This window comes from Megalops cyprinoides, chromosome 11, assembly GCF_013368585.1.
Source record: "Megalops cyprinoides isolate fMegCyp1 chromosome 11, fMegCyp1.pri, whole genome shotgun sequence".
Taxonomy (NCBI): Eukaryota; Metazoa; Chordata; class Actinopteri; order Elopiformes; family Megalopidae; genus Megalops; species Megalops cyprinoides.
Window position 1 is genome coordinate 4,495,845 of NC_050593.1, and position 22,925 is coordinate 4,518,769.

Consider the following 22,925-nt stretch of genomic DNA (forward strand, 5'->3'; position numbering starts at 1 on the left):
CCAAATGTAATGTATTTCATGAAAGAAAATATCCCTTCAATGAGTGCAGTTCCACAGGCACTGTCCACATGAAATATCCATGCAGTCCAGAGTACCTGCTCTGGATATGAATCTCTGCCTAATTAATGTTAAACATTTGCTATAATTTATGCACCTTAGAGCAATGTAGTGTTTTATCTTGATTAATCTGAGTTGCTACTAATATTCTAATGTAATGAGATGGGGCTGTTTAGATAAAAGGCAATCATTGTATTTAGGTTAACAGTTGTACTATCCCAGAGTGAGCTTGAGTGCAAGTGATGTGTTCGTAAAGCAATGAATCACATGAGCACTATGTTCATACTGTATGTCCCTACCCTGCCTGTGTATGCTTTTGCAGTATTTTAAGGGCCATGGCAATGTTACTTCCCACATGTGTTGCATCAACAAATGGAAGTTGACATTCTGCATTCAACTGACTGAGATTTGATTCTCAGCCCAGTCTATTCGAGTCTTTTCCTCTTCGGGTGGACCGAGACCAAATTAGCCTCAGAATACTGCCGCCACCTTTTGCTTTTTTGTGAAAGTCCATTGACCCCGCTTCCCCCCACACCCTCATTTCAGAGACCCAGCCATCTATATGCCAAGGGAGTAGCAGGGAGATATTTAAATACAAAACGGCAATTATCATTCAATGGTCTGCTTGTGCTCTCCCTAGCCCCTGCTCCCGGCGCAGCCTGGAAATAAAACATGAAGGTCTTTTTTCTTCATTTCTTCACTTAGTCTGACCTGGGGTCAGTGCTGGCTGCTCCTTGGTCCTGGACTACCATGTATAATTGAAGAGGAATGCAGATAAATAATTAAGGGAGCTGAGGGAGTCTCTCTGTGACAGAATGAGTAATAAGGCATATATTTCCGTCCTTATTAGCTCCCGACGAAATCTCCAACCGGGTAGGTATTCAGACCACAGGTTGGGCCATTTTAGCATCTATTCTACCATTAGCAGATCACTCTATTGCCATGCTGGAGTTCAGTTGAAATGCCTCAGCTTAGGCCCAGATTCAGCCATACATTTCAGTACAAAAAGTTGTCATTAGTGTTGGTGACCATTGAACTCCCCCAGTCGTGTTTGTCAGGATAAAAAAGTATCTAGCATTTAACTGACTTAAGGACTTACTGACTTATGGCCGCAGGCTTAAGGACAAATGTTCATTAATAACAAGCCACAAGCCACATGCTATACACTTGTATAGCATGTACAAATGTTTTCCCCTGTGATTATCACTTCATGTCAATATTCACTCATAATTAAAGCAAATCACTGTTTGCAAGGGCTCAAATAGCAGCACAATGAAATAGAAACAATGAAGAATAAAAAGTTTTTCATGTACACTTGGTTGCAAATAAGATTTTCAAAGTCTGTGAGTGTTGTAAATCTGCTGGAAGTACACTGGGGTCCAAAATTATTGGGACCACACTCACTTTTTTCTGAAAACCCACAATATTTTTGTTGCATATTCCATCAGACATTGGGAAAGTCATATTTATGTCAATGTCAATTTCAGCTTCATCCTATGTGACCACGTTCCAACCTTGTTAGGTTTATATAGGCTTCAGTATGAGTGTTCAATTAGGGGGCAGGGCAACATTCAATCAGGCCTAATTGAAGTGATGGTCATTTTTTTTCACTTGTCTGCATTCAATAAGTATGTAGGTACCTTTTAAAATTAAGTTAATGTCATGGAATTGTCAGTTTGTTTGGCAGAATTAATGTCATACATATTATTAAAATGTTGGAAATCAGGGTAGTCATCAGGCAATCGTGTGCCAACCACATAAAGAGATGTTTTGAAAATGTTAATAGTTGCCAAAACATGTAACTGTTTTCGCCACACCATAAATTAGGTTCGAGTGATAAAACTAATAGCTACATGGACACATCCACACTTAACCACAAAATGCCCAGGTGTCCTAATAATTTTGGACCCTAGTGTATATACGATATATCACATCCTTTCGCTCCAGCAAGTGGTTAGCCCCGACACCCACTCTCCTGGCTTGGGCCGATTCGCTGCATATGTGGCATTCAAAGGAGAAAAAATGAAAGTAGGCCATTTTTGTTGTGGTTCTGGGTAACCTGTCATGACTTTTTTTGACCTCAGCAGTCAGTTTTCCAGCCACCTCAGCGTTTCAGAGGGATCCTCTGTGTCAGTGTTGTGGCGTGTTTATTTGCAGAGTTCCACGCCCAAGGCTGCCCCTGTCACTGTCCGAATTGAGCAGGATGCGTCTTTCACAGCCTGGTGTTTTGGCCAGTGCACGTCCATCTCTCCTCCCAGAGCTGACTGTCCCCTGCTCCCGATAGCCTCCGTGGACTCCACAGCTCCATTCTAAGGTTTCCCCAACAGGGCGTCTGGGCACGATTACAAACACATTTGTCTTTATTGAACAGGGAGCAGGCTATACAGGACGAGCAGAAAGGCGTCCTTATTCACCGTATAACAACGCATTTGATTAGGTGTTTATTGAGCATGTGGAAATACCCTTTACAGTCGGGAATCAATGCGTTTCACATTTGTTTCAGTAGTCACATATCTAAAATGGGTCTTTTTATAAGCTGAAATTGGGGTGTGCTTGGTTTTGCAGCATTGACGACCCATTATTACTCGCAAATAATGTAGTTATTCCATTGGTTTTAAATGAGATGTGGGCCTTAGTTTTTCTTTCTGTTTTTGTCCCTCATTGAATGAAGTTAGAATAAACACTGAGTAAGTAAAATGAGTAAAATGAGAACTGCTGCAATTATTTGAAATGAAAATTGCTCAGAAGTGCTTTGCTAAGTGCATTGCAGAAGAACTGAAACTCATACAAAAACCATTCAACACAAACAGGAATACACTCCAAATGGAATTTGAAAAATGAAAATAAACTGATAAAACAAAACACAATAATTAACCATATTGTGTAGGAAAACAAAACTTAATTATAATCATGCATTCACACTTGCTTGAATCCTACACTGTACATTTAGAACTTTGTTTCGAATGTCAAGATTCACCGTGAAGTTTATAGATGAGTCATGGCAGCTATCTCTTCAGTTCCGTTTTCCATCTGTGATCTGACCTCTGTTCAGCGCGTGACACAGCGCTTTCCCAACCTCTTCCCTTCCCTCTGTAATATTTAACAGAAGGCCAGTGGCCCTTGTAGGAGCCTCTGCAGATTGGTGATGGTGGCGTGGGGCCAGCTGTATCCCGGTCATTTTAGCCGAAGGAGCAGAATCATCGATCATCTCTGCCCACCGCCGTGGACGTGGCTGGTGGGGTCCCACAGACACAGCGAGACGGGTGCTGTGGAGGCCACTTGAAACGAAAAGACCGCCCCGTGCAATGCATGCCGATAGACTGACGCCCCACCATGCCAGGCAGGACATTCTCCGAGACGATATGGAAGGGGGCACATCTCTCACCTTTGTACAGCATGCCATGGAAAAAAAGATCAGTGTCCCTGCATAAGAAAGTGTTTCCATTTTTGTCTTCTGCTTGAAACCTATGCCTAAAAATGACTAAATAATTATAATTATAATGATTTTGAGCTCAGAGTGTTTAAGAATGAAGGAGGATGTGACTCACCTCAACTCTCACCAATGTGCTGGGCCCACCGGGGTGAGTGGCAGCTTTGTTTCCACCAAAGGATCACCACAAATCTGCTGGGGTGGAGTGGGAGGGAATTATTTAACCAATCAAAGCAGGCAGGAGCTTAGATGGCCTGACTGAAAGAGACTGATTGAGACTTTAGCCAGGATACCGGGCAATCTGGTCATGTGATATTTAATGACCACAGAGTCAAGACCTTGGTCTAATGTCTCCTCCACAGTAGGGCATTCATCTCCTGTTTTGTCACAAGGATGACTGTTGACACATCAACACCATAAATAATAATCCTCATCTGTCATTTTCCACTTCTTACGTTTTTTTTTCAGAGAACCCTTACAAGAAGCAAAAGCGTCTTCCCAAGAACTACTTCCTCAACGTCAGGGTGTGGAAAAGAGTCTGTTTTTCCATTGGTCCACAGCGGCCCAAGATCCAGGACTCCCCATTTTACAGATCCATTCCATGGCTGATTAACTCTTAGGAGACAAGATGACACCAATTTCCATCCAATCAGTGGCTGCAGTTATGTGGAGAGAAATCCAGAAACCAATATAAGCCCCTTGCATTAAAATATGCAGTGTTCTTACTTTCAAAATCTATACCAGCTTTTCCAGTTATACCACTATTATAATGGTTCCCACCCAATAATCTAAATTAACATAAGAATAGCACATTGTGTGTTTATCTCTAGCTATACAAGTCCAATGGAGACTGCATTGTGCAGTGCGATGGCTAAGATCTTCAAACAGATGTTTACCTGAAGTGTGTTTGCCATGCGGAAGACAACAAGCAAGTGATAATTATACTAATCTGAGACTCAAGACTCCAGTGCACAGTAATTATAAGGGATTTTCATATTTAACAGGCAGTGAAGATTGATATCCTTTTGTGTAACAGGTCAGGAGGGTGGTGGAATAAGGGGGGTGAGCTGTGAAGGGGGGTGTGGGGTGAGGGGTGCAGTAATCCTCCACTGTTGTGCCCTTGAGCAAGGCGATTGGGCCCAGACACCTCCCGAGACCAGAGAGAGTCTGTAAGCAGACGTGAGCGTCAGGTAGGGCGGTCTGCCAAGTGAGCGGAGAGGAAATGAGGAGGAATAGATTGCATGCGGCGCAGCAGGGCCTGTGGGTGCCGGATGTGGGCCGACGGCGGCTGTGCGTGTGCCAAACGGAGGTGGGGCGCGGGGTGGCGGCGCCCCAGGGGGGGAGCGTGAAAGGAGCCGCAGCTGGCAGGCGCATGGGGGGAGCTGCCAGGGGGCATATCCAGAACCCTGTCCGTCCTCCCCTCCCCTCTGTGGCACAGTTTAACCCCCTCCTCCCCTTCACCCCGTCCCCTACCCCCTGGCAACCAGATGGCGCCAAATATAGCCTGAGTCGATATTGCGTAACAGGGCGCAAAAATTACATAGGCGTCTGTTGCAATATCAGACGCAGCGTTTAATGAGTTCTCCTTCATCTCATACTGAAATCCCACTTTGAAGTCCACGCAGCTCAGCGCTAAATGTACATGTAACCAAAGACTCACAGGTTCAGTTCCCCCAGGCACTGCCAATACCCTGAAGGTGCTGGGATAAGGGTGTCTGAGTGAATTACCAGCAACAATACTTGAAGAATAGTCTGCCCTGTTACAGCTGAAGGCAGGTGCTCTTGAGTAGAACCTGCGCCAGACTCCTCAGCTCTGGGAATATTTCAGAGATGGGCCAGGGGTTTCAGGTGCTTTGCGGACGGCAGCGTAAGAGCAGTAGCCACCGTGCGCCACATGCTCCCAGCCCCATGGCAGGGCAGAGGAGTAAAGTGCTGCACTGCTGGACCCAGCCTCTCTGTCGGCCCCGTGCAGAGAGGAGCGAAGCCTGGCCAATCAAAGTCAATCAAGAGAGGATGGCTTTAATTAACAGCTGCTACCTTTAACAGGCAAAGTCAGATTGTCTGAGTGTCATTTGAACTGCGGCCTGTCGCCCACCCTTAAATTTATCATTAGACTTGATCCTGGCACTTTGACGATTCTTTGAATGCATAAGGGTGGCAAAAGACCATGCAATGAATCTCCGTAGTGTGTTGAGTTGAGCACTTCCTGCAGGCAGTGAACTACAAAGTAAAGTTCTTGAAAATGGACCTTGGCTTTTTGTTTTTATTTGGGGATGACAGGGGGAGGGGGTGGAGGGGATGGGAAGTTGGTATGTCACATCCATGAAGTTATGCCACTCCAAACCAAATACCCTAACCCAATTACTATCCACACACCCTCAATATCACACAAACACCAACCTTGCATTTTGCGTAAAACATTGTGCATTTTACAGCCCCAAAGTCTTTTTTTAATGAGTTCCAAAAGTTAGATAAAAAAACCTGGAAGGATATATATACATATATATATATATATATATATATATATATATATATATATATATATATATATATAGATATATAAATATATATATATATATAGATATAGATATATATGTATAAATATACACACAGTTACACACAGACCCTTCTGTTTGATTTACATTTGGCTAATTGGTGAGAGGGTAAGCAACAACCACCTTTCAAAGAGTCATCTATTTCTCTATTGTTTTTTAAAGGGCTTAACGCTGAAAGTATACCCTGAGCATCTTAAAGGGATGGCTACAGGTTTGTACAGTCATTTAAACGCAGTCATGTGCCGCTCTCTCTGGCATGCAGAGTGGCGTGGCCATGGGCAGCCTCTAATTCAGCCTGACTAATCAAATGTGTTTGCTCTTTGCAGCTGCTCTCATTAGAGGCCTGGGGATGCGAGCCCTCATCTACCATGCTGTGTGGAGCAGCTAACCTTTGAGAACGCTCCTCAGGGACCGCCGCTCTCGTTTATATACAATGCATGTCGATGTCAATGTTAAAGGGCAACTAAACATCATTTGTGTATAAGTGAGTTTTAAAATGGGGGGTTGGGGGGGAGGGTGCTCTTAGAATGATTTTCACAATTGCGAGGGAGGGAAATGCTGATTTGAGTGTCTCTGGTTTAAGAGTGATTAATATCCACATGTATTTTAACCCCTGTACTGTGTCTTTTTGATTCTGTGCTCATTAAGCATATGTCAAAAAAAGAACTGGTTTCATTCTGGTTTTATTTTACTGGAGTTAAAGGACCAAAATGCAGAAGTTTTTCTCAGGCACTCAAAAAACATCTGTTGGAAACCCTGTTTCTGGAGTGCCAGAGTCCTACGTAATTTTCAGGTCTCCATATCATTAAATACTTGCGTATATAGTGCGTTGAAGAATGGGGTCACCCACGTGGACTTATCTCCTATTGAGAAATTAAAGGTTTAGGGTAGAGCTACAGGAAGTGTGCATGAGACAGTATGGAGGGTGGAGCAAAACAGGTACTTGAATCTGATTGGAGTGTGCTTGTGCTTTCCTTGTTTTGAATGGCAGCCCATTGCACACATGCTCGCTGCCCCTCCACACCTGCAGGCTTCAAGAATACCAATGGTGGAGAGGAATGAGCGGAGGTCCAAACATGGCACAGTGGACAGACCGTCACAACAACACAAAAACTCAAAGCGTCAAAAAGAGGTGAAGATGTTAGCAGGAGGCTAACGATTATGTGTCAAACACAGCCAAGCCGGGGTTGGGAGCACAGTGGGGAGGGGTGGTGAGGGGCATGCGGAGAGCAGAATGATGGGAAACTCCAAAATGAGAGGTGCGTCTCGTCGCCTTAGCCGATCCCCGTGAGGGAATTCGTTTGTGATGGATCGCCGCCCTCCGCGGAAGGGCCTCGTTATGAACAAGGTCCGCAGAATGGAGAATTGACATATTTCTGACAGTGCGGCGATGGCCGTGGCCGCCCTGTTGCCTGTGAATCATCGGCTCTTCCTTTTAAATCAGCCGTCTGGCGCAGAAACAGTGGGACATAACTCAGCCGGAGGCGGCGCTCTCCCACACCCCACGACACTCCCCTGTTTGATGAGTGGCTCCTGGCAGCTGATGTCCAGACTGCTAATGTGAGGCACGCCACTTCTCCTCACATTCGCGAGGCCTGCAAAATGTAATTAATGACATTGTTATGCTGAGAAGTGCATTTTTCATCTGTGGTGACTTACACAGCCTACATATGATATCACATATCATACATTTCGACAGCTGGACATTTCATGAAGCTGTTTGAGAGCATGTCCTCTCAACTTACAGCTGTGACAGTGCAGTCTGCCATCCTATTTCAAGTTCTATCAAGTTCTATTACTTAACAGAAATCCCTTGTTAGCATAGCTTTTGACATTTTTAACCATTTACATGGATACTCATGAAAACAACATTAAATATTAGGACAATGTGCCTCAACTGGGAAATAAACTTACAAACTTTTGACTCAGTCCTACTCCTTAAGCATTGCCTATGCTGTTTAATATTCAAATCAGAACACAAAACTGTTTTCATGCGTGTGTGTGTGTTTGTGTGAGTACAGTGCACAGTGTGCACTGAAAAGATATTCAAGAAGCTCAACTGCAGTGGTGCATAAAACAACATTGATAGTACTCTGCCTCTTTTGATAGACCTTATCAAGCTTTCATTTTGATTTAAAATGCAAATGTTTTAGGCCTCCAACATTTTCACGCTTCAACCATGTTTTGACATTTATGTTTAGCCTGTTCAATGGAAATGATGCCAGTTCGTGTCATTTTACACTGCTTTTGATCTATCTTTGCTAATTTTCTCTCAGATTTCGAAACCTGGAGTAACCTCTCTTTTTTTCATAAGGAGGGAATTTTATGCCAACCCAGCCCGATTCCAGCCCCCCAGCTCAGGGGTCACTAGGGTTAAAGTGAAGAGCAACATGAAGAGAATGCACACAGGAGAAACATTGTGTGTTACTATTGCAATTTTGAAGTGGTAACGGTGTCCCAAGTAGCTCAGTGGTAAAGGCATTCACTTTGAACGCAAGCTGAGCTCTTCCGCCCAGGTTCAATTTCAGTCAAATCATTTGATGACAATGACCAGGAACCCACAGCAGTAGTGCTAGTTGGTCTCAGTTGGCTGGGGATGGGGGTGAGTAGATTGGCCAGGGTTTCCTTGTGTCAATTCTCCTAGGCCCCGTGCAATTCATCAGGCACTTGTCAGTTGCTGAGATGACGTCAGCATGGCAGAGCCTGTCTTCCAATGAGCTCCCATCCCGCTGCTCTGCACCGTGTGACTTGTGGTGTGAAAAATATTTGTCTCTCCTCAACAGTCCTAAGAAAAAGGTCTTTGCTGTCAGACAAACCTTATATAGAACTGGTCATTCTAAAATAAGGGTGTATGAATGATGAAAAAACACAATAAAAGGAAAGAGTGATGTTTTGTTATATAACTCCTAGGAGGATACTATTGAATGTTTATATTTTCATTACTTTAATTTTGCATTGTTTGATTTTGAAGGGTTTTACATTCCCTTTTACTCATACAGTGAGAATGGTCCAAGAGTATCCTTCAGAATTCACTTCTATCAAATCGACCTGAGACCATCTCCAGAGGTGTTTTCAGTTCACCCCAGGGAAGAAATTGAGTGTGGTTCTGCTTGCCCATTGTAATGGGAGTGCACTGTAAAATCACATTACTGCACCTAGGGCACCAGTGGGCCCACCAAACATTCTCAGTCAAGATGTTTTGGGATGTTTACGATAACCTGAGATCACCTGGCTCATAGCGCATGTCTGTAACACACACAAATGTTTGGCCCCAGACAGCAAAGCTTGACCTGCTGAAATTTAGAGGTCAGTCTGTGGAAGCTGGAACCTTCATCTGCACTGTTCCCTATGGTGATGCAGTCACAACATTGCGGCCTGCCAAAGATACAGTCATACATTGTCTCAGCATTTTAAACACACAGCCATGCAAAACATAGTGTCCACAAATGGAGTCACAATAATGTCGTTAAAGCAAACAATTAGGGGAGAAAAGAGCAGCAAATTAATAAAAAACTCCTGTTACTGCCAGGAAGCTGGTGAATGGTCATGTTTTCCTGCAATTTACCCATGGTTCACTGCAGTCATTGACACGGTATGTAAGATGGGTTCTTTTGACATGTGTAGTATGTGTCAACACATGAACATACCAGCTGCTTTCAACATCCAGCGATTGCACAAATAACACATCAAACCTGTCAGATTTTGCTCTGCTTTTTCTCATTGCAACAAAACTGAACGATGTTTCACTAAAGGTGACCTTTTTGAAGGTTTTGAAGCTGAAAAATCTGGAGCCCCACAAGGTAACTCTACAAGATGACTGCAATTTTTATCAAAACACATGAGTGAATCTCATTTCTGAGTTGAGCTCCCAGCAATACACAGAAGAGCACAGTCTAAGTGTGGCAAATAGAAGATCACAAACCACACATGGAAATCCCACCAACAGAGCCTCACCAAAATTTTTAAGGCAACAACAGCACAATACCACAGCCGTGAGACTTAATTAAGCACATGGCAGTCTCAGTCTTTGCATTTGATTTGTAATTACCAGCATGCACCACTGTCTTTGAGGTCCCTGTCCTTTTATGTCCCTCAAACAGGTAGTTGCGAGAGAGAGAACAGGGATCCGTTCAAACCGCAGAGCGACGACAACCTGCATTTCAATTTCTTTTGAAGGCCACAGAGATCTTGACAATCGCGCGGAGATAATGCATGCCGAGGAGTCCCGGGTGAAATCAACAGAAATGACTCCGAGCTTTGGTGTGCCATTAGACAGCCCAAAAGGAGGTTAAGACAGATAGCAAACGCCCCAGTGGCCACTCCAACAATACTTGATAAAACTTACATGAGCTGACTTTGAAAAGCGGTAAATGTCAGTGACAGAGGAACGCCTCTGCTTGTGCTACATATATATTATATATATATATATATATTTCTTTTCCTTTTTGCTGAGATACAGGAGCGCAGCGCTCCAAACAGCAGTTCTGAATTGCTTTGATTGAGGGGATGGAATGGCAGGGTAATTCTTGCCTGTGCCTCTGCATCCCGGTCTCATTGTGGCGTGGTGACATATCGGGCTCAGAAATCGGCAGGTGCTTTTCTTTTTATCGCAGAATGCCAGGTAAACAAAGTCTGTTCTTCCATGTGCTTAAAAAGAGAAATAGCACAAATCACTTTATTTGCTGTCATGGCAGGAAAATGATAGTAGGAGCACAATAGCTATTTTTCCCTCCCAGTTTTCATTGAGAGTGCCCGTGTCTGACATTCGGACTTAAATCTGAGGTTTAACATAAGGATAACACCTCTTCTCCTCATATATTCAACCCCTTCCTTTTATGCTGGTAGCCTGTGTCTTAATAGATGAATCGTAGATGTTCTGTGTTGATGTAGATGTATGACCAAGGCTCTTGCATCACCCCTGTTTTTTGGTCACAGTGCTATTCTGGAGGACAAATTGGTGCAGAGACAGAAAGAGCCATTCTCTCCAAAGGAGGGGCGATGCATTCGTCACCTGAAAGTGGACAAGCGGACGCACCTTTGGTGTTGTTAGGGTGATGGCACAGCTTTGCCTTGTCTTCGTGGGAGGGTAATGGCCCCTCTTTCCAACTGGTGGGCGACAAGAAAGGGGGGGCAGCGGCACTTTCTGCAAATTCTGTGGGTAGGAGTGGTAAGACAGAGTAGGGTTGGCTCCCGTCGCCCTTGGAGATGCCGTTGGAGGCAGTGAGTGGCCATAATGAGGCGTATTAGTGTGCTGTCAGAATTCTTCCAGCAAGGCCAGTCGATTCTGAACTGACACCCTCATAAAGAGGTATGAAGCTGCTCTAATACCTCAGAAGATCTGAACTATGCCACATACCAGTAACGTCTGTATCAAATTGTATGTGTCAGAAAAACCCTTCCAGTGTACTCAACAGTACAGCTTTCTTTGTTAACCACAAGGACATAAGAATACTGTTGCATACAATCTGTTGTTTTTATTACAGTGAAACATGTATCAGTATCATCACATTGAGGAAATCCCCCGGTTTTTGGGTGATTTGAATCCATGTATGAGTTTAGGAGACCAGATCCATGGATCTATGAAAATAGGGAGAATTAATGAATCTCATAGGCATGAGAATGATTTAGTCTCCCTCATTCTACACTGATAATAAAGACATTGGATAGGCTACTCAGAATCATAGCTGACCAATGAGCATGGAGCTGGCAGTGTTCATTTGAGTGGAGGGACATTCACAGGCCATCAGTGGTTGTCGGCCATGTAATAGTATCCAGTACAATTTCATCCTAAATAGTTAACGATTAAGTATTTTTTCGTTCTGAGGCAGTGCACTGACCAGTTGGTTAACTGTTGATATTTTATTCATTTTGCAGCCAAACTTAAGATAAAATTTTGCCAGAATAAAAAGTACTGTGTCTGTACCCTGGAAATAGATGACCCAGAAGGCTTTGGGATTTGAGACAGACACAAGTCATGCTCACACCATCTGTGGTGCTGTGTCCTTTTAAGGAACTGTGAGAAAGTATTTCAAAATGGGAGGTTTTGGATCACCAATGGCAGAATACTGTAGCAAACCTCTGGCAACTCTGGCTGGAGGTGAGCCATGGCAGAATGGTAAATTGTCCCTCTGGTTCAACCCTCCTCTCAGCATCATGAACCTGGAGCAGCATTTTGCATGCAGAGGCTGAAGAGGGGGTAAAAAGAGGGGGTATCTATTGATTCTTCATGCATAGGAAACCCCCCCTCCCCCCTACCTCTTCTGTCATTAGCATTGTCTGTAAGGGTCAGCAGGGCCCGTCACGCAAACCACATGCTAATGCCTGCAACACACCTGATCCACGCCCTCACAGGCATCAGGTCTGGGGAGCAGCCATTGCTGAATTTATGGTAATGAAATATCGTGAAACACTTCAATTGTTCCTCTTCACTGATTTTTTTTCTTTTTTTTGGCATTGAAAGATTATACTTACCACATGCATTATGCATTATATCACTGTACATTATTCAGGATTTAGAATTAATACTCACCTAGGAGAAAATTCTGATTATGTGCTGGTTGTGTTTCCTGAACAATGACAATATAGTTCATCCCCATTATTGTGGCCAATATCCAATAATTAATATGAGCGTGGGGTCCTTAATCACTATGAGCTTTGATCAACAGTTCCTCTCACCCAGGTGTTTCAAAAAGCTCACTTTGTGGGAGGCAAATCATTTTTTTGGGTCTTGAGCCAAATTAATCAATCAGGAAGCTTTCTGCTCACGACTGCAGAGTGCGTCCATCTGTCCTGAGCTACACATCAGGCTGGCACGGCCCCATCATCTCTCTGCAGCCTCGAAGGCAGAGGCAGCTAGGCACAGCCCCTCCCTAGCCTACACAAGGAACCAGCCTATTAATACAACCCCTTCCTCCCCTTATCTCTCCACACCTACACATACAAATGAATGCATTAGGCTCTGTATATTCTGCATTGCAAGATCTTCCCAGTCACAGCAGCTCACACATTCTGTTTTTTTTATGTATTATCCATTTATTAAGCTTACATACCTTTGATCAAACTATGTGGGTTCTGTAATTTTACAGCTGCATTAGTACATAACATGTAAGAACTATATTTCGCTTTGGATAACAGCATCTGCTAACCAAATGGGTCATGATGATACCATGTGAGCTTTGTCTTTACTTGTTCTCTAAATCAGATATCAGACATGTATCTCCTGTTATACTAAAGGCCTTTTTCTAGTGTTATTAAGCAATCAACGAATACCCTGCTACCAATTTATGAGGCATTAGCTATTTTTAAAATGGTTAGAAATACATGTTTATAAATGTTTATAATGTTCATTTCCTGCATTCTGATTCATCTAACATTGATATTTATAGAAAAATACTATTTAGTTTCTTTGTGGCAGAGGCAATATGCCAACCACCAACCTGGAAAGTTTAATAGCCATTTTATCTGCTTACTCTCTGTTTTTTAACTGTTTAGTAGTTAATTGGTTGTAACACATTTGGTAAATGTAACAGTATAAATTTACAAGGCTCTTGACTTTACAAATGGAGAGGTTTCAACTTATTGTCTGAATAATTGGCCTCCTCAGTTACACCCTTTGAAGTAAATATGCAATGGATCCAATAACAGTCACTGAGTGAAATTAGAGGTAAGTAATTTGTAATTTGAATTTAATTTTACTTTTGTAAAGATTGTGATGAGGATTCCAAGCAATCTTAGATAGACAGACAGTTGGATGTATCTGTCTGCAGTAAATTGATGTATTATTTTAACTCAGGAAAACTGAGTAGGAAATTAGGTCTGGAGTGAAGGTCTTCCAAGAACAGAGAGGAATGCCTCTGCTCTCTGTCCTTTAAAAGTGGTGGCCTCAGGATATGGGAGCAATAAGCTCTCTTTAGCTGTGTGAATTAATGTGAGTCACTCCCCTGACCCAGGGCTGGGTGCCTTTCCTCTGGACATGTGGCAAAAAGATGCAGCATCAGCTTTTTCTCTCAGATGTAGTACTACTACTACAGCTACTACTACTGCTGCTGCTGCTGCTGCTGCTGCTGCTGCTGCTGCTGAAAATAAAATAAGGAAATAAGGACCTCTCCGACTTAAACATCAGCCACCACAGTGAAAATGAAACTCGACTGTACAGTAAGCCTGTGTGAATGCACGTGTGTGCAGTTGTGTGTGTGCATTGGCGGGCGGGGGGGCAGTGACTGAGTGTGTGCATGTACTGTATGTGCGTGTATATGTGTGTGTTTGTGTGTGTGAGAGAGAAAATGTGAGAGAGCAAGGGAAAGAGGGAGAGACCTCAATCTGCTCAAATAATTTCATCTACTGCCCTCTTTCATAACTGTCATACTGTAGAATGTACTGTAGAACTGTACAATACACAGTGCAACACATGCTATTTAATCACAGATGCTATGTAATCACAGAGGGTAAGATACATGATCAAACTCTGGAATTAGCTTTTAATAGGAAAACTGTTCTCATTGATTAAAAATAAACTATGAAGAGGCACTGCTCATGGTGCTGCAGCTACTTTGGTGGTTTGGCGAGAGTGAGTGGAGTGAATGAGTTAGTGAGTGAGTGAGTTGGCAGAGTGAGGGAGTGAGTGAATGTGTAAGTGTGGCAACACTCCTGTGTGCATGGCTGTTTTGTCACTGCAGAAGAATGCACCACTTTAACAGTGAAAAAAAATGTGTTTTGGCAGCTGAAAGATTTGTATGGAAACCAGCTTTCAAAACCAATCACGGACAAAGCAGCTTTGTCTGAGGAATAAACAAAGTCAAGTGGCTCATCTATCCTTCCCCCCGTTGTCACGGCGGCGTGATGTCTGTCGTCCCCAGGTGCGTGGAGAGCAGCTGAGAGGAAAGCTACCGGGCCTCATTCGTCACCCTGACACATTGCAGAAGCCGCGTGGTGACATTGGCAGTGACAGCGATCGCCCGTCACTCTCCCAGCCGATGCTGGGGGACAGTTTCCTTTCCCAGCGGGTCACGTGGTCCCGCGGAGTAGGTCATATGGCTTGTTAGTGCCTGGGGAGGTGGAGCCAGCCTGTGACCCCCCGCTGGGGACTGAGGAATTGGAAGTGGGGGGGGGGGGGGGGGGTCCTTAGGAGACGTGAGGGGTTTAATTCATCATTGCTAATTATTGCTCGTCAGATCAAGCTCATTCAGAATGCATGCCCGTGCGTCTGAGGGAGAGGCACTCTGCAGCTACCTGTGCCTCAGCCCCATTAAAATGTACCGTGTGATTGCACGGGGCCGTTCCTGGGTCGGATCCGAACGGGAAGCCAGGGGGCGGGGTTCAGGGTCAAATGTGGGGAGCGGAAGGAGCGTGGGTGGGGAGAGGCAGCCGGAGCTGGTTCATGGGCAAGGCGCCGTGCCATGCCAGAGGGAACTGTCAGGCGGTGCCATCTCTCTCCCAGCATTCTCTGCTTCCCTGGCTGAGAAAGAGAGAGAGAGAGTGCGTGTCTGTGTGTGTGTGTGTGTGTGTGTGTGTGTGTGTGTGTGTGTGTGTGCATGTGTGTGTGATAGTGTGTGTGTTCAGCCTATTTTAGGCAGAATGCAATCCAGTCTACCTTTCACCATCTCTTAGCTGAGTACTTTTTACACTTTTTGCAGGACTGAAGTAGTTTGCACTGGCCAAGTGAGGACCATCAATATGAATGTCAAGCTGATACAGGAGTACATGCACAGCGTATCTTCAAATATATCTTCAAATCTTCTATTATTATTATTATTATTATCATCATCATCACATCATCTATCATCACATTCCTCACATTGAAATGAATGATAATAATCACCTTGGTACTGATTCACCGGGTTACTGTGTATATTTTATAATATAATATATGTATATTTTTTTACAAGCACAAGCCACAAAAAGTAAATGGGTTTAAATTGTCATTATGAATGTTTTATTCATCGAAATCCATGTTACACACACAGTTCCTCCACAATAAATTTGCAAATAAAAAGCAGTGTTTTCCATCTCCTCAGGCACTGCTTGCCCCCACTCTAAAGAGGCATCTGCCTACTTCGTCAATTTCAAATGCTGCCTCTCACCAACGCACATTTAAATTGCAAGGAGAGGCAGGAGTGACAAAGGCTAGATGTGACTTCCTGCACCTTATATCCAGAGCATGAAAGAATCACACAGACCTATTTTTATGCTTGAATTCAACTTGCTCTGTGTTTGCCATGTTTAGCTAGTGGCATGAGCTTCTTCACCTACCAGCTCTTCTATTAAATAGCTAATTGTTAATTTCTTAGTTAATAGCTGACTCCAGCCGGATCAACTGCTAAGGGCAGGAGGTGATTGGGATAGTCTGTGTGAGATTGTGGCTTCCTCTAAATGCAGGAGAGAGAGGGGTGCAAATGTTGGGCCCTATACATTGAGACTGCTAGCAATGAGTATTATTTGTTTGCATTTTGACTGGATTTCATGCAGTGCTTCCAGCTCAGACCTTGCTTTGTTGAAAGTCCTCTGTGCCCTTTCACACACCCCTTGGAGGCAGTCAAACAAGGATGCGAGCACTCCCCTCGAAGTGTAATCAGGGGCACCTACGAGGCATGAGTTCCCTCTAGGGACAGGCCCAGATTGGGTCTAGCGCCACAGCGAGCAGCAGGCTCTCAGACCATCTTTGGCTCTGTCTGTGCTGTGTGGTCTTTAGTCTGCACGGGGTGGGGGTTGTGGCAATCCGTAACCCTGCTGCCAGTACCCATCGGGTTGGAGCCCCAAGCCCAGATCAGAGCTTCCTTCATCATCGAGCCCCTTCTCTGAGCGTCATCATTCACACGGCACTCACAGTGCCACGTCTTTCTGCTGCTTCAGACCAAATTCACATTCATATCCAAATGCAACTCTCTCCTTCCCTTTCTAACATTCACTCCCACAGTCCAAGCTGCGTCTGTATCTCCCTTTCTCTGATTCTTTGTCCCCTCCTTCTTTCACTCTCTCCCTCTCCTTCTTTCTCTGCCTTGGGACACTAGTGAAGGTGTTTCTTCCCAGACTATAAAGTGCCTTTTATACAGACTTGTTCAGGGATAATAAAGCATTGCAGGGTGCATGCAGCTTTGTAGATGGGTATTTCTGTCCAGTGTTGATCCTCATGTTTGGGTTAGGTGTCAACTGGAATCGCAACCATTCTGTATTCGGAGATTGTAGGTCCTGTCCTGTCTTAGCCACTGCTTCATCTTTGTCCATCCTCTTTAAACCACTCCCCCTCTCCTGTCGATCACGTCTAAACTCCATCACTCCTGCTTGTCCCATTTAGGAAGCTCCCTTTCCGCTTTTTTCTCCTGTCTAAGCCAATCCCCCCTCCTGACTGTGTTGGGTGAGCCACTCCCCCTCTATTGTTTGCCTTGTCTAAGAAACCATAAGTCCCTTTACTGTGTTTTTTTTACTTGCCAAAGCCATTTGCTCCTGTCTGGTCTAGTTATGCCACTCCCTCTTCCCTGTCTGTCCCGCTTAGGTTACTCCCTCTCTGCTTTTCTGTCCTGCTTAGGCCACTCCCACTATCCTGTCTTTCTCTGTCTCAGCTCCTCCCCACCAGGCCTCAGTAGTAGGTTGCATCATGGTCATGGGGCCACCAAGTCTGCATGTTGCAGACGGTGTGTTTATACATAGATCTCTCCTCCGGCTCTGCGCCTGTCCAGACTGCCAACTGCCATCCCCCTCAACCAAAGTGGCACCAGACGCAGTTCGCTCACAGACTCAGGGAGCAAACACTCCATGGGCGTAAATATGAAGTGTCGTCCACCTCTTACTCGCATCCTTGATCTGTTTCAGTGGCCAGTTGTGTGAAGGCCTCACTGCATGCCAAACAATTAAAAGAAAAGTGACATTGAAATTCTGTCACCATCACTCTCCCTTTTTGGTTTTATTCAGATCAGGGACACTCGGAGAGCTGCAGTGTGTTTGTTGTGCTGTGTGTGCTGTTTGCTGTGGTTAGCACTGAGGAGGACACTGTGTGGAGCACAAACAAAAAGAGGTCATCCAGCTTCTGTGTGATTCACCCCAACGCACCCTTAAACTTCCCAAGCGTCAAGGTGATTTATATACAGACCCACTTGTCAGACTCTGTTTTTAACACAGATATGCACATGTACGCACATGCACACACAAAAATCTATCCTTCTGCACCACAAACAGTCAGAGACGCACACACACATACACTGCACTAACATACACATGTATGCGTACACATACACACACACACACACACAGGATGCATACTTTTGTCTTACAGGCTTACAAGATCTGATGCTTGCATAAGATTTGCTTCCATACCCACATCCTCCCCCCCCACCTATATATTAGGGCTCATCCTCAGCCTTTATCAAAGCAGTGTTTAACTTTGACTCCCACCCCACCATAATCTCCATCCTACCCCAGGCCCCCCTGCGCTTTATTCCTCAGAGGGAGGTGTTACTTGCACTTTTGGATGGCTTTGATCCGCAAAGAGGCTCATTACAGCACCTTAATAGACTTACCTAGTGATCCACCTACCTAGTGAGTGCACTTCTGTCATGACTTTTTGAATAGCTGCCGAGTGATTGCAAAATAATTTGCAAAAATGTCCATTTTGTTGATGTCACTCACCGAACTGCCCACTCGTTAAGTCCTGGTGTTGGCTTGAACAATGTAGTGCAGTGTCATTAAGTTGTAGCTTTTCTTTACTACAGTGTTGTGCTTGTTTTTGTCATTTGGCTTATCTTATTCTCACCTTGGATAACTGCTATGTATCATCTCCATTTGTACTATCCCACCATTTTTTCACCTTCTGCTTTTAAGTGCTAACAGTGTATACAGTATTTCATACCCTTTAATTTCATACCTCTTTGCAGGTGTTTTGCAATGATTTTTCTTTGTGTAATGCTCCACAGAAACATCAAAATATTATAATATAAGTGCAATAAAAACATTACAACATTAATTTTTTTATTGATTGAGGTAAAAAAAAACATGTAGCCTCACTTGTGTTCCTGAGAATTTATTATGCAGGAGACAGAGACAAGGCTTGGTGCCAACTATTGCCATTTGTTTGGATGACTTCCACATCCTGATCAGTTCTAGGAGGGAAGCGCCCCAGGCATCCAGTTCAGCTCCCAAAATCTGTCTCTGAAAGTCACAGAGTGGAGGTTCATGTTCTTGTACTCAGAAGCACCAAACCAAATTACAGCAAGGAGAACCCATTCACTAAATCGTAAGAGATGCTTTCAGATGAAATACAACACACTTTTCATCTTAATACCTAATTCATTTTAATCCTTGATCAATTTATGACAACATTTCAGTCCTACCTTACAACATTTCCATTATATAGGATATAGGGGGCGACAGTGGCTCAGGAGATAGAGCAGTTAACTGGGGATTGGAAGGTCCCTGGTTCATCCTGGCAGAGTGTCGAAGTGTCCTTGAGCAAGACACTGAACCCCCAACAGCTCCCAGTGGCCAGTTGGTAAGCCTGTATAGCAGCCTCTGCCACTGGTAGGTAGATGTGAGGCATATAACTGTAAAGTGCTTTGAGTACTCAAATGAGTAGAAAAGCGCTATATAAATGCAGTCCATTTACCATTTATATTTCATTATATATGTGATTGCTGTAAAGCCATCCCCATGTGTGCCATTGTGAGGGGTAGCATATTCAACAGCATCTAGCTGATTGATTGGGATCCCCCAGGCTGATAAGGGGGTCACTGCAGTCAGTCATCCAAAGGAACTGTGGGATTAATTCAGTGCATCATACCCATGAGGTGGCACAGTGTACTGATTAGCTGCCAACTAGGTCCTCCTACCCATGGTTCCACCGTCTTCACCCTGAACACCGTCCACAGAGCAGGAGTGTTACAAGAAGCTACAGTTACTTCCATGATCATATATTCCTTCCAAGATCATCACTTTGTCTTTAAAAAACTGTAATAAAAAATTGTAAGATTTGTACAGTGGATCACTGGGTTGCTATGAAGGGAGAAAGCCTGATGCTTGTACCCCATTGTTCCTGTTTTGGGGAGAATTCAAGGAGAACATCTCATGGACTGATGCTGATTACACGGAGATCAGCCACAGGGGCAAAATGTTTACATTTTTGGAGTGAATTATAGATGATTGATGAACAAGACTGTGATACCCACATAGGGGTAAGCATTATAAATTAATCATTTCTGGTATTTCACACATGATTAAACAATGTCTGTTTCTGCTTGACTGATCTGGGTTAGGGCCAATGTACGATCATGTCTGCAACACTGGATCAGTCAGCAGTGGAAATGCCCCTGGCAAGCCTCTGATATAGCTCACCTAAAGGAGTGGTGAACTGGAAAAGTACCTTTTGTCTCTTATTGTGATTTGTGCAGGCACTGTTTAATCTCCTTATTTAGTCTTGAAGATAAAAATCACATATCCCCCCAAAACAGTAACCCCTTGGATCAGAAGTCACATCCCCCTTTCACCCTCTCATTCAGACTAGAAAACTACTGAGGGGTAATGATAATCGAACCAGAGACTGACAGAAAGTCACATTGTGTTCCTGTTTTTTTCTTTCCAATACGAGATTTTTCTCTTCATATCATGATCTTTTCACTTGTGAAGATGCAGCATTTTGTGATGAGAGACAGCAATGATTGTGTGCCTTCTCAATTCAAGATAATTCCACAGCAATTGCAATTTTGACAGTCTTAGCGTGAGGTACAGCAATTCATTGTGAGAAATAGAAGATGGAGCAAGAAAAGGACCGGATCGGCACATTGGATATCTTCCACCACCCCCTCAGCTGTCCCATAATGCAACTGTTTAGCCAGTGCTTAGTTCTCAGACCTGCCTCAGTTGCTTAAAGCCTTAATTATGCACACAGGGAAGTGAGAGGGGCCTTCCGCATCACAGCCTTCCCCCCTTCTGAGAACAGCACATCCCGTGTTCCCTCCGATCTCAGGGAAGCGATTCATGTACAAAAATTTACATCCAGGCCCCGCCAGCCCCTGCCGGCGCCACCACCCCAGTCCTCACACCATTCACATTTATCGGCTCTTTTTTAAAGCCTTGCACCTAACCCATATTCCCTGGGGCCCATTTCACCATTTCAATTATTCAGGAGCTCTTTGACAGCCTCTCTGAAAAGCTGGTCTCTGTCTTGTTTAAGATGATGCAGATATGAAAAGAGGCTATTACCGTACAAGGTCAGGCACGCGAGTGGGAGGACTCACGGCATGCAGGGAGCGGCTGGACGTACCGCTTTGCTGTTAGATTCTATCCTCCTCAGGCACGCAAATCTCTCTCTTTGTAAAGCATTGAGAAGGAAAATTGACCACGGGGAGGGGGGAGTGGCGGATTTGTGTTAGGGAGTTTGCTGCCGTGTCTCACTCTGTCAGTCTCTCCTGGCTCCAGCTGTTTTCCCAACACTCCCGGGACCCGTGGCAGAGAGGTTCCTGTTGTCACTGTAAGTCTCATTGATTAACAAGGAGCACAGCTGTCACTGCCGTGCACCGCCTGCCATTCCGGCTCCGCGGGATCACAGGATCACAGGATCACAGGGGTGGCATTCGCTCCCCCCTGGTGACAGCACAGCAAAGCGATGGGTGGGAACCAGGATAACAGCAACAAGAGGCAGGCCGATCATTACGGACCGCAACCATAACCTCAAGTTTTAACATTGCAATGTGCAAACCTGCAAAAGGCCACCTTTTCTCCACGTTCTTCTATTCCCAAATCATCACGCGCAATGCTGAAAATTTACCATGTGCTACAATCCCGTCCCGGCCAGGGGCTTCCCAGGAGCATGCAGGGTTGTAAAAAGCAAGGAGCCACCCATGCATTACTTTTGTCTGAAACCATCAAAGTTATGATTATGACTGATGGCTGGACCTGGCACGTCCCACTGTCGTTATCCTGGACCTCACTGTGGCTTCTTTGGCTGTCCTCCACGTCCCTTGCTGGGCCAGGCCGGCGGCTCATCCTCCAACTCCATCCATCATAGCACCGGGCAGGTGAAAGACTGATGGCACTGGAACAGCTTTTCAATTTGCTTCCTCCCCAGCCGGGCCTCTCCGCTGCTGTTTACCTGCATGATTAATGACGCCTCTTTTTTCCCCCCCGAAACGTCTTCCATCGGGACTGTGATTGTCCCCCTTAAAACGTACGAGCGGAGCCTGCCGGCCCTGCTCAATTACCACAGGCCAAGCGGTATGCTAAATAATGATGGGGAACACAAGCGCTTCCCCCTCCCCTCCCCCGCTGAAATAAGGCACGTCCCTGGATTAGTGGCGCTGCGCTGGAGTGCGTACGACCATTTGCATGATCCTGTAATGCGCTATCATATTCTGAGGCTCCAAACAATGCTGCTGCCACACAGAAGATCTGAATTGCTTGAGATGTGGGACAAACAGTATCAATGACTCACTGTGGGGAAACATACAACCACATTTGGTTTATAATTGGTTGACATATGCATTGCAAATGAAAGAGATCTTTCCAGATTCTTCTGCCAGCATAATCACAGATCAGACTTTGATTGATTACATTACATTACACTATTGATGTTTAGCAGACACTCTTATCCAGAGAGACTTGCATCAATTACAGGTTTTTTCAATACAATCCATTTATACAGCTAGAGGCAATTATGGGTTAAGTACCTTGCCCAAGTGTACAGCAGCAATGCGCCTGTGGGGGATCGAACCAGCAACCTTTCAGTTATGAGTCCTGCTCCTTAACCACTATGGTGCACTGCACCCCGTCACTGTAATCCCACATGTTTCCTCAAATGGCCAGAACCACACACGTGCACCTATATAGTTTTAATAGGTAAGGGAGGTAAATATAAAACTAATTCCGCAAGGTAAAAGAATACAGAAAGCAGGTGCCATGCCAAA